The 15099-nt window shown below is 42.2% G+C and overlaps 1 protein-coding gene across 4 annotated transcripts in view; it reads right to left on the bottom strand.

Annotated features, from left to right (window-relative positions):
* Positions 1–12896, bottom strand: part of PKIA (cAMP-dependent protein kinase inhibitor alpha) — a 44545-nt gene extending 31649 nt beyond the window's left edge. The window contains exons 1-2 of one of the 4 annotated variants that reach the window (XM_082752684.1): positions 12302–12505; positions 10596–10765 (exon numbers count right to left, since the gene is read on the bottom strand). The gene's annotated coding sequence lies outside the window, so the exon portion shown is untranslated. Of the gene's footprint in view, positions 1–10595; positions 10766–12301; positions 12507–12631 lie in introns of those variants that run through there. The other 3 variants (XM_082752685.1, XM_082752681.1, XM_082752683.1) reach the window with 3 other exon arrangements.
* Between the last annotated feature and the right edge of the window lie 2203 nt (positions 12897–15099).

The raw sequence follows: 15099 nt of genomic DNA, 5'->3' as shown, positions 1-15099 counted from the left end.
ACTACTAAGTCTACTTCCTTTACCCAAACTTGCAACCTCCAAAAACACATAGAGCCAGCATATCACATCCTCTTTCAATCCTAGAACAGATTGGGTTGGAAGGGTCCTTAAACATCCTCTAGTTCCAACCCCTTGCCATGGGCAGGGACACCTCCCACTAGATCAGCTTGCCCAGGGCCTTGTTCAGCCTGGCCTTGAACACCTCCAGGGATGGGGCATCCACAGCTTCTCTGGGCAACCTGTGCCAGGGCGTCACCACTCTCTGAGTGAAGAACTTCCTCTTAACTATCTAAATCTCCCCTCTTTTAGTTTAAGCCATTCCCCAATTCCTGTCATAGTCTACCCGAGCAAAAAGTTTCTCTCCATCTTTTTCGTAACTCTCCTTTAAGTATTGAAAAGCTGCAGTAAGGTCACGCTGGAGCCTTCTCTTCTGTAGGCTGAACAGCCACAGCTCTCTCACCCTTTCTTCATAAGAGAGGTGCTCCAGTCCTCTGACCAACTCCACAGCTCTCCCCTGGACCCACTCCAACTGATCCACATCCTTCTCGTGCTGGGGGCCCCAGACCTGGACATTGCACTCCAAATGGAGCCTCACAAGGGCAGAGCAGAGGAATACAATCCCCTCCCTCAAGCTGCTGGTCACTCCTCTGGTGATGCAGCCCAGGATGCAGTTGGCCTTCTGGGCAGCAAGCACTCACCACTGTGCTCATGTTGAGTTTTTCATCCACCAGAACCCCCAAGTCCTTCTCTGCAGGGCTGCTCTCAATGTGTTCTTCACCCAATCATGCCTGGGATTGCCCGGACCCAGGTGCAGCACCTTGCACTTGGGACTTGTTGAACCTCATTAGGTTCACATGGGCCCGCTTCTCCAGCTTGTCCAGGTCCCTTTGAATGGCATCCCTTCCTTCTGGTGTATCAACTGCACCACTCAGCTTGGTGTCATCTGCAAACTTGCTGAGGGTGCACTCAATCCCACTGTCCGTGTCAATGATAAAGATATTAAATAGTACTGGTCCCAGAACAGATCCCCTGAGGGACACCACCCTTTGACAAGGCATTTTTTTTTCTTTTTTTTTTTTTTCTTCACTAACCATCAGTGATTGGCATTACCTACAGTATTATCCTCCAAAGATTTAAGTAAAAGTAATATCATGGTTCCTACTATTTTGCCTGGTATCAGACTGATAGACCTTGGAAATTTTAAGTCATTATATTTATCCATTTTGAATAAAGACAACATTAGCTTTCCTTTTCTTGGTAACTGTTATTTGTACTGTTCCAAAATAGTTGAGGGAAGAGTAGAAGAGCATGAAAGAACGAATGGTGGGCAGTTCCATTTAAATTCGGGTGGCACTGCTGTTTTTTGAGCAAGCTGTACCCAACAATGTGTGACAAACAAATTCCACTCTTTTTGGTAGCTTGTATAAACATAGCTACAGAAACAGACTAGCTAATGGGTCACAGATGGCCCTTCCATTAGAAGATTAGAAGGATGCGGTAGGAATTCCACAGAAATGAATGGACTTCAAAAGCTTTTAAGAAATATGCCTTTGGAGATAAAAATTTCTTTCTTGCCTGATTTTTCTGCTAAGAAATTTTGGAAAGGACTCAGAATTATTTCAGTGGATGATATAAAGTATCTTGTCATAAAGGCACTTCAAATAGTCAAGACTATAAATGACAACTTGGCAAAGCCATTTTAGCTCCCTCACAGCACCTGGCAGAATGTTTGGATGTTGAGATAAGCCTCACATGTGTAAGTGTGCACTTTTCCTTTGGCTCACAGTAGATGAGAAAGCACATCCTCCTCCAAGCAACTGCAGAAATAAAAATTACTTGCCAAACCGGGTATTTTCCATCAGAAGGCTAGGAGTAAGCCACACCATCTGAAAGGTCCTGCTCCAGCAAACAAAGGGGCTGGAGTATTGCTCAGTGAAGTAGTAGAGTGACTTCTGTCATTCTGAGATGAGAAGAAACTCAGAAGAAACAAACAAACAAAAAGCTTGCCTGTAGAAAAAGTAGCATAACATGCTGGTCAGTGAGACAAAAAAAAAAAAATGAGATCCCAGTTACATTACAGTTGCATCCTCCATGACTACTTTGCAGATTTGTCATAATTAAATGTCAGGATGAAACCGAGACACTCCCATTCTCTCCATCACCATCCCAGTTTCCATGGAAAAACAGGCATCCACTTGAAGTAGGTGTGTTGTGGATGATCCAAGTGCAGACAGTGAGGCACTCAGATGGGTGTTTTAGACCTTATTCCAGTCTCGTATTCCCCTTGTGTTAAGAGATGCAAGGATTTTCAGAAGGTAACAAAGGATCCTTTACGTGCAACTGGTTATTGTCAGGTATTGCTGTGTTCACCTTTCCTAGGTGAAACCAAGCAAGTGACTACAAAAGCCAGGGTGTTTTCATCAAGTTTTATGAGGGGATCTTGAGACACTCAGTAAATAGGAAAGTAGAGACAAAGAAAATGGTCGATGTTCAGCTCTGGTTAGGTTTTGAACAATAAGCAGTGTGTGAAGGAAGAAGACCTGGATTAAACTTGTGGGTAGTCCCTTCAGTTAATGGACAAGCGAGCAGTCAGCAAGGCCTTACATGCAATTTTATTTACAGAAGCATACAGATAACTGACTTCATCTGTGTCTCACTCAGATGTCATCCATGCCACCTTAAATAACCAACAATTCTGATCAAGTGTCTAAAACCACACACTGGGTAGGAGGGAAGACACCCTTTTCATAGACAGCTGGCCCTGGGGAGATGTATAACAGTTGCTTCATTCAACATTTTTTCTTTTTCCTATCTTTAATAGGCTTCTTCATTATTTCTCTTTATATTTGATCACATGTAAACTTGTAAACTAAAGACCTCCAATTTAATGCTTTTAATAGGTGAAAGAATTTGAAGAACCTTCTCTTAAAATTTCTATGTTATATTTTAACTTCCCTCAATTAATGCTTTTTTCTTTTTCTTGCTTCTAGCTTTGAAACACTGCTCCTGCAAGGAATAAACACTTTCACGTTGCTATTTAATCCCACTTCATCTTTTCATGCTTCCCTGAATACTTTTTCATTTGGTGATACTTCAGCTAGGTTAGATGCAAACAGCCTCCTCACCAAGTGTAAGATTTTGACTTCAAATGATCTGGCTAGTTGTAGAAAGCAGTAGGAACCTAAAAGAAAAAAATCTCTAAGAAAGCTTTAAGCCAAAACTTTAAGACAGAAGCATCTGACTTACATATCTGACCCAAATACATACAAAAGCAGAAAAGAAAAACAGAAGGACAGCTATAGAGCAGAGATCACAGCCATGTTTACTTTGGGTTACTCCAAATTGAATAGAGTGACCCAGCAACACGTCTCTCCTCACACTGTCTCACACTCATCAGTTCCACAAAGAAGGCACTGCCTATGGAGGGGTAGGGAGAAGAAACCTCACCCATTGGACAATAATCAACATAAATACTAACGTGTACAATTAAACTTTTTAGTCCAACATTTGACTTATCCAGAAAGACTCTCAGTAGATCCACTCTTGCATTCCTCTGGTGACAGTTAATTCCTCTATTTATCTTTTCCAACCAGTCCACATGCATGCCCTGACATACATTAGAATCTCTTAAGAGAAACAACCCTTGGTAAAAATGAAAGCCTAGTATTTTGGCTACTGTTAACAGAAATGGCAATAACGTTTGTAAATTACTAACACATAGCGGGAAACTGATAAAGTCAAGGTGCTAAAGCATAAGTTCTCTTGAAATTTGCTCAGTGCCTAATGCTCAAAGAAAGCGCAGCATTCAGTGGTCAGCTCAGATCACAAAAGCTTGGCAAGTGGGGGCAAACTGCTCAGATTCGTGGCACCTTCTCTTTTTCCTCTCACTCCTGTGGGAAATGAATGCAACATACCACCACATGTGGCGGTCATTTGGGTGCTGATCCCAGAGCAGTGCTTCAAAAAAGTTCTTCCTCCTAATTTTGTGCCTTGCAGTTTGTTTAAGCAATCAGATGCATTTTCAAGTGCTAGTCTCCAAAAAAATTTACAATATAGTAGTTAAGAACAAATATTTATAAAATAGTGTGCTGCCAAGATAGTCCCAACTATAAACTCAAAAGGCTTATCGACAAAGTAAAGAATATACTTGGAAAATGAGTATCAGTGCCTGGCCAGACCAAGAAGAGGGGAGAAGGTGGAAGAACATAAATTATAATGAAGGGTGGACTTGAAGAATCAAATAAACCTACACAAAATACATTTGCATAGTGTGCTGTCCCACTGGAAACACTGCTTAAGAAGCAGAGCTGCAGTCAGTAACGGATGAACAGCCTTCAAAATTGCTTACATGAGGCATAAAAGTGACAGGAAAGAATTTTCTGCTTGGGAGGAAATAGTATGGTTCAGTGTGCTGCAGCAGTCATCAGAAATCAGTACCTTTTTCTGGAGATTAGCATAAATAACTCCCTGCAGTTCTACTGGCTATACGACTGGGGGAAAACAATGTTTAAACTACACCTTTCATTCCCTGCTTGTCAATGAAAGTGGAAATACTGTGAAGTGTTTTGAGGTCTCCATGATTAAAAGTATATAATACATTTCCCCAGTATCTAAGAAAATGAAAGTAACACAAATTATTCTTCTTGTTCTTTGGTTTGTAAGGTAATTGTTTCAACATGCAAAGAATGTAAAATTGAAAAGTATCCACTTCTGGAGTGACAACTAGCTAGTGTATTGTACCATGCTAAATATCTTCATGCAACTCCTTCCTTAAGCACTAATCAGCATCATCAGTTTTTGATATATTAAAAGCTTATTACTGTATCCACATGCAATGAATGCGAAAGTATTAGTGAGGAAGTGATGTCACATGCTTTTATTTATTTATTTATTTATTTATTTATTTATTTATTTATTCTTATACACAGTATCTGTGTTCCTCTGGATGCATGGCTATCATGTTTGTCTTCTATAAATACCCTCGTGCTGTATGTGTCATGGGGGTGGGTATGATACTTTCTGTGGAAGCTGTGCACCTCATTCACCATTTATCAGTGTTTCTGCCTCTGTAAAAATTCAGTAGAACATTGCCATTGCCCCAGACAGGCCCTTGTAGTATCAGACATGGTATAGCTATAACAATTACACTCTAAAAAGGACATGCAGGGCTGGCAATGCCCTTTTTGTACATTGTCACTCAGAGTGAATGACACTGGCATTATAGAATTCTATTTTATGCCTTATAATGTTTCAGCTGCCATTCAACAGATCAACACCTGTACTCCTCACAGGCAAATTTACACACCAAAGAAACATTCAAGAAGTCCTCTAGTTATTCAGATAACTCAGGGCACTTCCTATTCACGGTATTCTGCTTGGAAAACGTTCTGGTGTTTGCCTAAGAAATGAATGTTAACATTAGTTGCCTGTCTAGAAGCAAATATATGATAAAATACTCTTACCTCACTGACAAAAAGCTCTGGTATCCTTAGGCTTTCAATGCATGCTGTAATCAAAATTGATAAGCCATGTCTTTCTCAAGTCACGCAGCTTCTATATTCATGCGTACTCCATTCACATTTCTTATCACGCTTTGACTCCATGAGACCTTACAAATAACAGTTACTTAAAATGCAGCAGTCTATTCTTAGGCTTTATTTATTTATTTTTCATTAATAAAGTGTTTCATGTTATGTCTGCCTTTCAGAGTACGTTTTTTTTTTTCCACATGCTCCAATTCTCATATGCGATAATGGATCCTATTCACTCATTTCCAGCTCGCCATGTCTAAATTCACAAACATCAGCCCAAATCCGTAACCTGCCATCATCCCACTATTTTAAAACATAAGAAATATGAAACAAAGAAAGGGCTGAACTTCTCTTGTTCTGTAAGGCTACACACTGCATTTTTTCTTTCTTACATTTTTAAGACACACTTTTTTGATATTTTTATGCATTTGTAAGAGACACATTTTGAGATCCAGCTACCAACATCCATGCCTCCTGCTAATGACACTCAATTAATTCTTCCAGACTCATTGCAGACATATCATTGCAGTGATCCTACAGTGAACTTCATGGGGATGCCAGAGATCAGTTCAAATGAAATGCAGAATTAATAACTGTAGGGAAAAAAAAAAAAAAAAAAGAAAAAAAGAAAAGGAATAGAACAGAAATAAAAGTCACCACACCACTAAGTGGAGTTCCTACATTGTTACCAGTGCCTAACAGAAATAAAGTTGTAGTAAGCATATAAATAACGTGATGAAGAATCAGATATGAAACAAGAGTTTCATACAGGAAGAGTAAATAAACCAGGAAGACTGTTTTTGAGGAAAAAGACAATGTGATAGATAAAATGAAATCATGACAGGTGAGAAATTTAAAAGGAAATGCTTGCTTAACATTTCTCACAACATGACAATCTAAAGGGCACCAATTAAATGATTAGGCAACAAATTTAAGGCAAAATGGAGACTCACACAAGCACAGCATCATATGCCTGCCACACTATGGAGGCTGAGAACATAAATCAGAGCAACTGAACTCATTCAGTGAGGACACTATATCTCCTGCAATTAAATACAGTAGTGCAAGTATTACTTTGAGCTCATAAAACTGTTAATCAATGCTGAGCACCAAGTGCTGGAAGACTCCATCAGAAGAATGTTACTGAATTTATGTATTATTTCTCTATTATGTATTACTTCTCCAAGCATCCTTTACTGAAAGTTTGCCAGCAGTTTTATTCCAATAGCACATTTCTATTATTACAGGTTAGGTCTATACTGATATAATGCACAACTTTTCTAAATGAGAAGAGGTTTATGTCCATCCTAGACAGTTTGAGCAGACATCTGACAGTTAATATTCTGGTGTGAACAACTATTTTTGTTTATTTACTAGCTATTCTAAACCGCACCAGTCAATGCCATCTGTCAAGCACCATGGGAAAAAAGTCTCCATGCATATTTCATTTAAAATATTCATAAAATAAAAAAGACAGTCACTAATAGTTACTAAGAGGTTTTGCTCAACTTAAATAAGATGTATCCTTCATTCCTTTTCTTGCTATGTATTTTTTTGCAGTGTGTAACAGTGTTTTCTTGGAATTCATAAACAACATACAAACATCAAGAACTTACTGCACCTTAAGCAAGCACTTCAGGAAGTTTGAAAGCAGCACAGTCTGCTTATTCCGATCACCCTTTTAAATTTACATCTCAGTGAAGTGAGAATGGTAATAAAATACCACTTAACATAAATAGTTCTTCTTGGCCCCCTTGTGGATAGATGATTGATTTTGAAGTAGAAATGCATCTAATGCATTTTTAATTTCTACTTTGATCAGGTTGAACAACAAAAAAAAGCAGCAGCAAGCAGCAGCATTGAACTACAACTCTGGAAACTCTTTGGAAGAAAAGTTAAGATTCCAAGTCACTTGTAAGAAAATACAGAATTGATGGAACATTTAGGTACATAATTTAGTCTAGTCAGTTTAGAAATTACTTTTCCATGAAAGGAAAAGAATATATAAAATACAATAAGGAGATGATCAAGTGTCAACATTTCAGTTTATTCACTTTCCCTTGCTTTGGTGAAGACTTTGTTCTTGAGCCTTGGCCTGAAGGAGTTCAGACCAACTGAGCTCAAGACTTCTGAGCGTAGAGAAGTTGTGTACTCATACTTTTTGCAGTTCTTTGTGTTACTCTGGCATTCAAATAGCAGCAGTCATTTTCACGTAATACCTTGTACGGGACTCACTGACATGTTTCTCACTGGGGATCACAGCTTTGAGTCTCCCATTAAGTTTGCCTCTGTCCTACCTGTGAGCAATCAACAGGTTAAGTAGAGATGCTGAACAGGAGCCAATTTAAGGCTGCTACTGAAGTAATAATATCCTTTACCAATATGATCCACAGTATTTTAAGGGAGGTTTAACATGTACTATAAACAGTATCATGGAAGGACCATTAATAAGCATCTGTGCTATTTTAAAACAACAGGTGGTGAGATCGTTTCACCAGAGTTATGTGCTCACCATATGTGTAAATGGAAATTCTGTAGGAGGTAGAAGGCAAATGAGTGAATAGTTAGCAAATACATATATTATATATTATATAATATATATATAATTATATAGATATATTAAGATGTATATGATCTCATTAAAGCTGCAGCACATTTTACAGGCTAGCTAACAGCTGCCAGGATAACTTCAATGTATCTTTGAGTCTTTTGGAACAGTTTCTAGAACAAAGATGTGACAAAAAAGCAGTCAGAGAAACAAAGACCGTATGTTGGAGTTAGACCTATTTGCCTATCACTTCTGATGAATCACAGGGACATTAGTGCAGAAAGGGATGCATAACTGTGCAGAGACCAGCATGTTGCTTTGAAGTACTTCTGAAATGGGACAGGTTAAACTGCCCATGAATCCCATAAAGCCAAAGAACAGCAACATAGCCTATTTTAAAACTGATTTTAATAATGGTTAGAAAACAAAATACATTCCACTAGAGACAACTACACCTGGGAAGACATCAGAATTTGTCCACTGAAGTTCTTCTCCAAAAAGGTTTGGGGAAAAAAACAACAACAACTTTACACTTGGTTCACCCAGGGTAGAAAGACAGAGGTACCGTGGAATCATTTTACTGCCACAGAAAGTCAGGCAGCTCAGAAATGCAGTATATTGGCAGCACGCTAGGGAGCACAAAGAAAACCAGTGTAACTCATTGGTTCTTCTGCAAACTTTAAGGGATGAAAAATGAGACTGCCTGATCTGGCATTTGGCTAGGACATTTCCACCAACACTCCCATAAGAGATTCCATTTTATGTTTCTTTCTCCCAATAATTTTATATTTAAAGACATGGATACATACTGGAACCACACAGTTCTTATACTATAAGATAATCTATTTTATTATGTTAGACACTTTTTAAGAGTATAAACCCAAAGACTGTCTTGAAACTAGTGTATCAATGCATCATGAAATTAATGCAAATAAATGGATTCATGCTTGTGTTGCGTTCACATAAACCTCTCTTGAAGAGGACCACAAATCAGATTGCTCCTGCAATAAACATATACGAACTCTGTTCTACATTCCAGATACTAAATTCATGGCTTCAGTATCTTGGTTGTGAAGTTCTGATGTAGGTCAATTAGGTCTGTGTACAAAGGTACTTAATGCCTGTTTTGTTCCCACCACTAGATATCAATCAATTGAACTCTTAGTTCTCCTTAACAATTGTTACCTTTGCATTTGACTGACCACTCACATGCAGACTTTCTACTGACAGTAATTAAAGACTCCAGCAGAAGATTTTACTATGCAAGTGGGTTTGGATGAAATTTAGATAAAACTGATAAAATTTAAGTCAATACCTGGCATTTAGTTCTGATGGAACTTTTTTCTCATCTAGAAATGCTAGTTACTGCACATACAGGGCATGCATTTCAAGCATTAATACATTTGTTGTCATGAAGAAACAATGGTATCACTACCTTTAAAACACTCCTATTTGCTCATGTAGAGTGTGTGTTTGTATGTATTATATATAATTTAATGTCTGCTTGCTCACACTCTGCTCATCTTCCTTTATTTCTTGGACTCTAAGGAATTCATAGATGGAGAAAATAATTCGACTGAAAGCCTAGTAACAACATAACTGGACTGTTACCTGCTTGATCTAGAAGGTGCTTACTTCAGTTGGTTCAAATAGCACTTAGAAATATCAGCCTCAAACATTCTCATAGTAAGGAAAATGCATTAACTGAACTGTTTCATTTCAGCCTTGGAAAGGAGCATCAAGCCTCTGTAGCTTCAAGAGCATTCAAGGTTACTAGGTTTTCCAGTTTGTTCTCCTAAGGAAACAAGCTTTATGCAAACATATCCATCTGGCCCCTGCTCATAAATTTGGTTAAATGAACCTGCTGGTTCAAAGGCTGGCTGTGGCCTAGAAATCTCAGAGATAATTAAGGTCTTACATATTTGCAGAACTAACCCAGATGAAGAAATCCAAAATAGCAGACCCTCTGAGGAAAAGGCAGCTAAGTCTCAGCTGCCACCCAGTCTGTCTGGCATCATCCAGCTGGGCAACTGTGCTGTTCTTCCAGTCAGTGGGGCTCTTGCCCCAGATCAACCACAGCAAAGATCCTTTTCTTTGCCTGGTAGAGGTAAGGAACTTACTGTAACAAAAGGAGTAAGAGGAGTTAAGAAACAAGTTGATTTACGCCATTTAACTAAATCCAAACTGGTAGTTACATATGTACTTTTCCTACAGACACATGCACTCTTGCATTTGATATGATTATACCGTCTGTCTTTGGAGTACACATAAACAACAGCAAGTTTCCTGTGTCAAACCAACCAGATGTATGTGCACATATATAATAATGACTCTTGGCCAACTAGTCCTTCTTCCCTGGCACCACACTGTTTTAGAAATTACTGACATCCTTTTGAAACCCTCTTTACATTTGCCAGGAAGCACAAACAGCTATATTTACTGTGGTAATGTTTTGTCAACATTAGCAAGTACTCATACTACCCCACATTTACAACAACAGAATGTGAAACCCTTACTTGATGCTCTCTTCAGCAAAGCAATGGACTCAATATAGAATGGGTGGACTAATATGAAAAGTATGTGAACTCAGCTGCATGGTTTCTTTTTCCAGCCAGAGGCCATTACAGCAGAAATCAACAGATGACTGCAACATTGCAACTGCTGAGACAGACAACCACGTTCTTTTCTGACAAAAAAAAAAGAAAAAAAAGAAAAAAAAAAAAAAAGTAGAGAGATGATAATTCAGGCTCCCAGGTGTTTTACAGGAACAAGGTATATGTTTGGTAGATAAAAAGTAGATTTGATGGAACGTGTTATTACTTTTTCTGGCTTGAAATGCATACAATGGATGTGCCATGGAGTGCTTAACGGGGTTTATATGGGGCCATAGTTAATGACTATAATAGCTTATACGGGGTCATACTTAATGACTGTTGTTCACAGTAAAGATCTGTCTGTTGAACTGATTTCTGACAGTGCAATTCACCAGTCACGCTTTGTTTCAGCCTTGTGAAGCCTCAATTGTCCTTTATATGCATTTCCTGCCTCCGTAGCCATCATTCGCCTTCTGCTTACCCAGCAACAATACTGAGGCAAACACATGAATTTAAACATCTTCCCAGAAATAACAAGAGACCAAGCATCTAACTGCCTGTTACCTCCATAGGTATCATTTTTATCATTCCAGCACCGTGGCCTGGAGCTTTGGCCACAACTGAGGAACCCACAACTACATGAGCTGCTCAACGAGCGCACAGCATAACAGGATCCTTTACAATGAATGTGTAAGTAAATAGACATTGAACAAAGTAACTTTCAGGTTCCGGTATCCTGCTTCCTTTTCTCATTAGTACCTTATCCTTCCTCTCACCGGAGGCACAATCATTCTTTTCGCTTCCCAACCAAACCATATAAAGCCATTAACCATTACCACATGCAAACAGAGCTCATGCTAATGATCTGCCTATGCATGCCAACCCTGGCCTCCTGTACTGACATGCCATCTCTTCAGCATCCTTCCTGAGAGCAGAACAAAGGAAAAACAAAACCAAAACCCAACAAACATACCAGAAAGGGACACAGGCCAGGCAGATTTTTCCCCTTTCGCTCAACTCCAAGCGACTACTCATGTACTGCCAGGACCCGCGTACATACCACGAGGAAGGCGCAATGTCAGTGGCCAAGCTACACTGCTGCGTGTACTCCTGTTTTCCCACTTAGATGTTGATACGATGGCGACACAACTCATTAATTCTTCCATTTAGCCAACGAGGGCACTGGGAATTTCGCCGGCATTTCTCATCCCAAACCTCCCACCGGCCGGCACCAATGGAAAAAAACGCACGGAGCACGGAAAGGAGCCCGTGAGGAGCCCGCAGCACCCATGTCGGTGCGAGGGCCGGTTCTCTAACTTCTCCCACTCTCCCTTTAGTTCCCTGCGCGGCGAGCTCCGGCCGGGGGTGGTGTACGAGGCAGCTCCGCTCCCCTCATCCCCCCCGGCCCTAAGATGTCTCCCTGCCGCCGGCGGGAGCAGCAGCAGCAGCAGCAGCAGCAGCAGGAGGCGGCCCGGAGCTCGGCCCCGCACCTGCCGCAGCCCTTGCGACCCCCACACCCCGATCCGTGCCGCCGAGCAGGGAGCGGGGCAGAAAGCAGAGCGTGAAGGAGACGGAGGAGGCGGCCGCGGCCCCCAGCTCCCCGCAGCCCCCCGCAGCCCCCCGCTCACCTTTGCAGCGACCGGCTCAGCGCATCTTCCCCCCTCCCTGCCTCCCGCTGCTGGCTCTGGTGGTGGCGGCGGATCGGGGCGCCCCGCGCAGCCCCTCCCTCAGCTCCCGCTGCCTCTTCACCCCCACATCCCGGTGCCGGCGGTGCCGGCGGCAGCTGCTCCTAAATTCACGGCGCTCCGGCGGCATGAAGTCATCCTCTCCGCCCCCTCCCCGGGCCGCCGCACTCCGCTCTCGCCGAGGACGGGGAGGGGGGGTTGAGGCCGCCCCGCTGCATCCCCCCCCCCCTCCCGGCTCCCTGTCCCTCAGCGCCCGGCCCCGCGGCACCGTACCAGGGCAGGGCAGGGTCCCGCGGCGCTGCGAGGCCGGAGCCGTGGGGGGAGCCTTCCCCCCGGGGTGTGCGTGTGTCTGTTTTTCAAGGAAAATCCGCTGTAATCCCTCGTGTGGGCGCCCGGCTCCCCCCTCCTCCTCCTCCCGCCGGCCTCAGGGCGCGCAAGCGCTTCGCAGCCTGCGCCCCCAAAAAAACGCCTTGCGCCCCCAAAAACGCCTTTCCCTGGGGGGCCGTGGGGAGCTGCTTGGCTCGGGGGTCCTGCTCCGTGCAGGGGGTTGAAGGGCAGAAGGAGGGCCTAGTCCTCCACCGTCCTGGTTCAAGGTCACCAGGACGCGCTTCTCCCTTTTACGAGGGTGTCCTGATATTTTTAAGATCCACCAGTAGGCAGCACATCTATTTTTGTTATTTATAGAGCGCCGTGCGTGCACTGGGGAGCTGGCAGGCTTGTACAGAAAGAAGGCTGGACTACAGCCAAAGTTTACAACCCCACGAACCAGCACGGCCGTGTCACTGCACAAACAGCACCAGGCGGTCCAGTGCAGATCAACAGATAGGTGTGTGGCCAAGTCACTTGGCCCAAGAGCTCTTGGCATTGCCCAAGCGAAGCAAACAAGGAGAAATCCTGATGGAAGAGCTCCCAGGGAAACACAGATGCTGTGAGCGCAGGTGTTCCCAAAGCACTTGGTCCTATTGACCGGGTAGCCAGTGTACCAGTGAAGTTCTGGAGTAGGCACGAGTTGGAAGCACTGCTGTTAGCCATGGTGGTAAAGCCTGAGACAGGAGCAAAGCTCTTGAGAGGAGCTGCTTCAACAGCCCCAGGAATAGCTAGGAAGGTTGTCTGTAGTGGCAGAGGAAAGCAGATAAGGGGAGAAGAGTCTCATTAAGGTAAGGATCTTAATCTCGGTCTCTCAGATGAAATGGAAAAACTAAGAGCCCGTGTTCCTGTTTGGACATTCCTTGTATTTATATTTCTAGTGGTTATGAAAAGGCTTTTAACTGTGCTAGGATCTTTGATTTGATTCCCAGTGCCTGCGCAGTTCCACAGTTGCACTAATTTGGGGCAGCTCCTGTTTACTCCCTGCCTTGAGACTATTATATTGATTGGCATTGTGGATCTGAATGTGCAGAACTGGCAGCATTTCAACACTGATGCTTAATCTCTGTTTACAGTTTGTTATGTGATTAAGGGCTCATCTCCGCACACACAGGAGCGCAGAGGCAGGTGGGGCTGGCCCAGGCAGCCTCAGCCCCATGGGGCTATAGGGACCCAGCACCAGCAGGCAACTGAAAGGATTTCTGGATCACCTCACTGACTGCTGGGGCAGGGGAGGTTATGGGGTGCATAATAGGAAAAACGTTTGGGGAGTGTACAAAGTATTATTATGGAGTGTTTAGGGGAAGAGTGAAAGGCCAGGGGAAAGGGAGATACCAAGGTGATTTGGAAAACGGTGAGATGAGGGGATCAACAGTGTTAGTTCTGTGTAAATAGCCGGCTGGTTAGTACGCTCGTCTGTCTGTGCCCTGCATCTGATCACTGCAGTCTGTCCTGTCTGTTCATTAAACTCTATTTTGCTAGCTGAGAGGGCTTCCTGGTCTCTGTGTGTATGAGGTGTAAGTGCCAGCAATGGGAGTCAGACCTCAGGTCATAGGGACCCATGCCAGAGAGGACAGTGTTACACGTCCCACACCATCTCTGTTTGCATGAGTGTTTGTGTCTGTGTTGAACTGAGTGACTGGCCAAGTGCACATTCATAACTTTACTGTATACATACATAGTGTGTTTTTGCCTATCAGGAATGCATGCTCAGACTTGATGGAGGAGAGGATGGACCTCAGAATATGGAGCCATGGCAGCCTTGCTTACTATCTGGTTCAGCAACTAATTCACTAAATGATTAGTGTCCTATAAAATACTTGATCTGTGCTAAAATAAGAATTAGTACTATTTCTCTAGTAACACTAAATTGCAGAGTCAAGAGAAGTAAATGCTCCTGGCCCAAGAATATTAATTACTACTGTTCCACATGATTACAAGAAAAGAGGTAGGGCACAGGGCAAACACATACAAAATTTGATTTTAGTAGAAAAACAATCATCTAGCAACATTCAGAGAGCCCATACTAAGGGAATATAATATTGGATTTACTAATCATGGACTTAGTTTCAAATAAATGGAAATATAAATTCAAATGATCATAAACTAAGCATTTTAGCTTTAAAAGGGTAGTCTGCAGGGAAATGAAGAAACTAGTTAGTGAAATCAGTTGAAAAACTCAGTGTGGGGAAATCTTGGGAATTTTTCTAAGATGTGAAAAGAACAATGTGTAAGGAATAACTCCAGACAACTGAAAAGAGAGTGACTTCAAACAAGGTATTAGAATTAAGCTGTCAACTCACAAGTGAAAAGATATTTGTGGCTTAAAGGTTAGAAATAACCAGGGTGATGTGACGTTTGCCAACACTTGAATT

Source organism: Aythya marila (assembly GCF_965140915.1).
Source record: "Aythya marila genome assembly, chromosome: 2".
NCBI lineage: Eukaryota > Metazoa > Chordata > Aves > Anseriformes > Anatidae > Aythya > Aythya marila.
The sequence above is the reverse complement of the archived record's forward strand: the minus strand, read 5'-3'. Positions and strand labels throughout refer to the sequence as shown.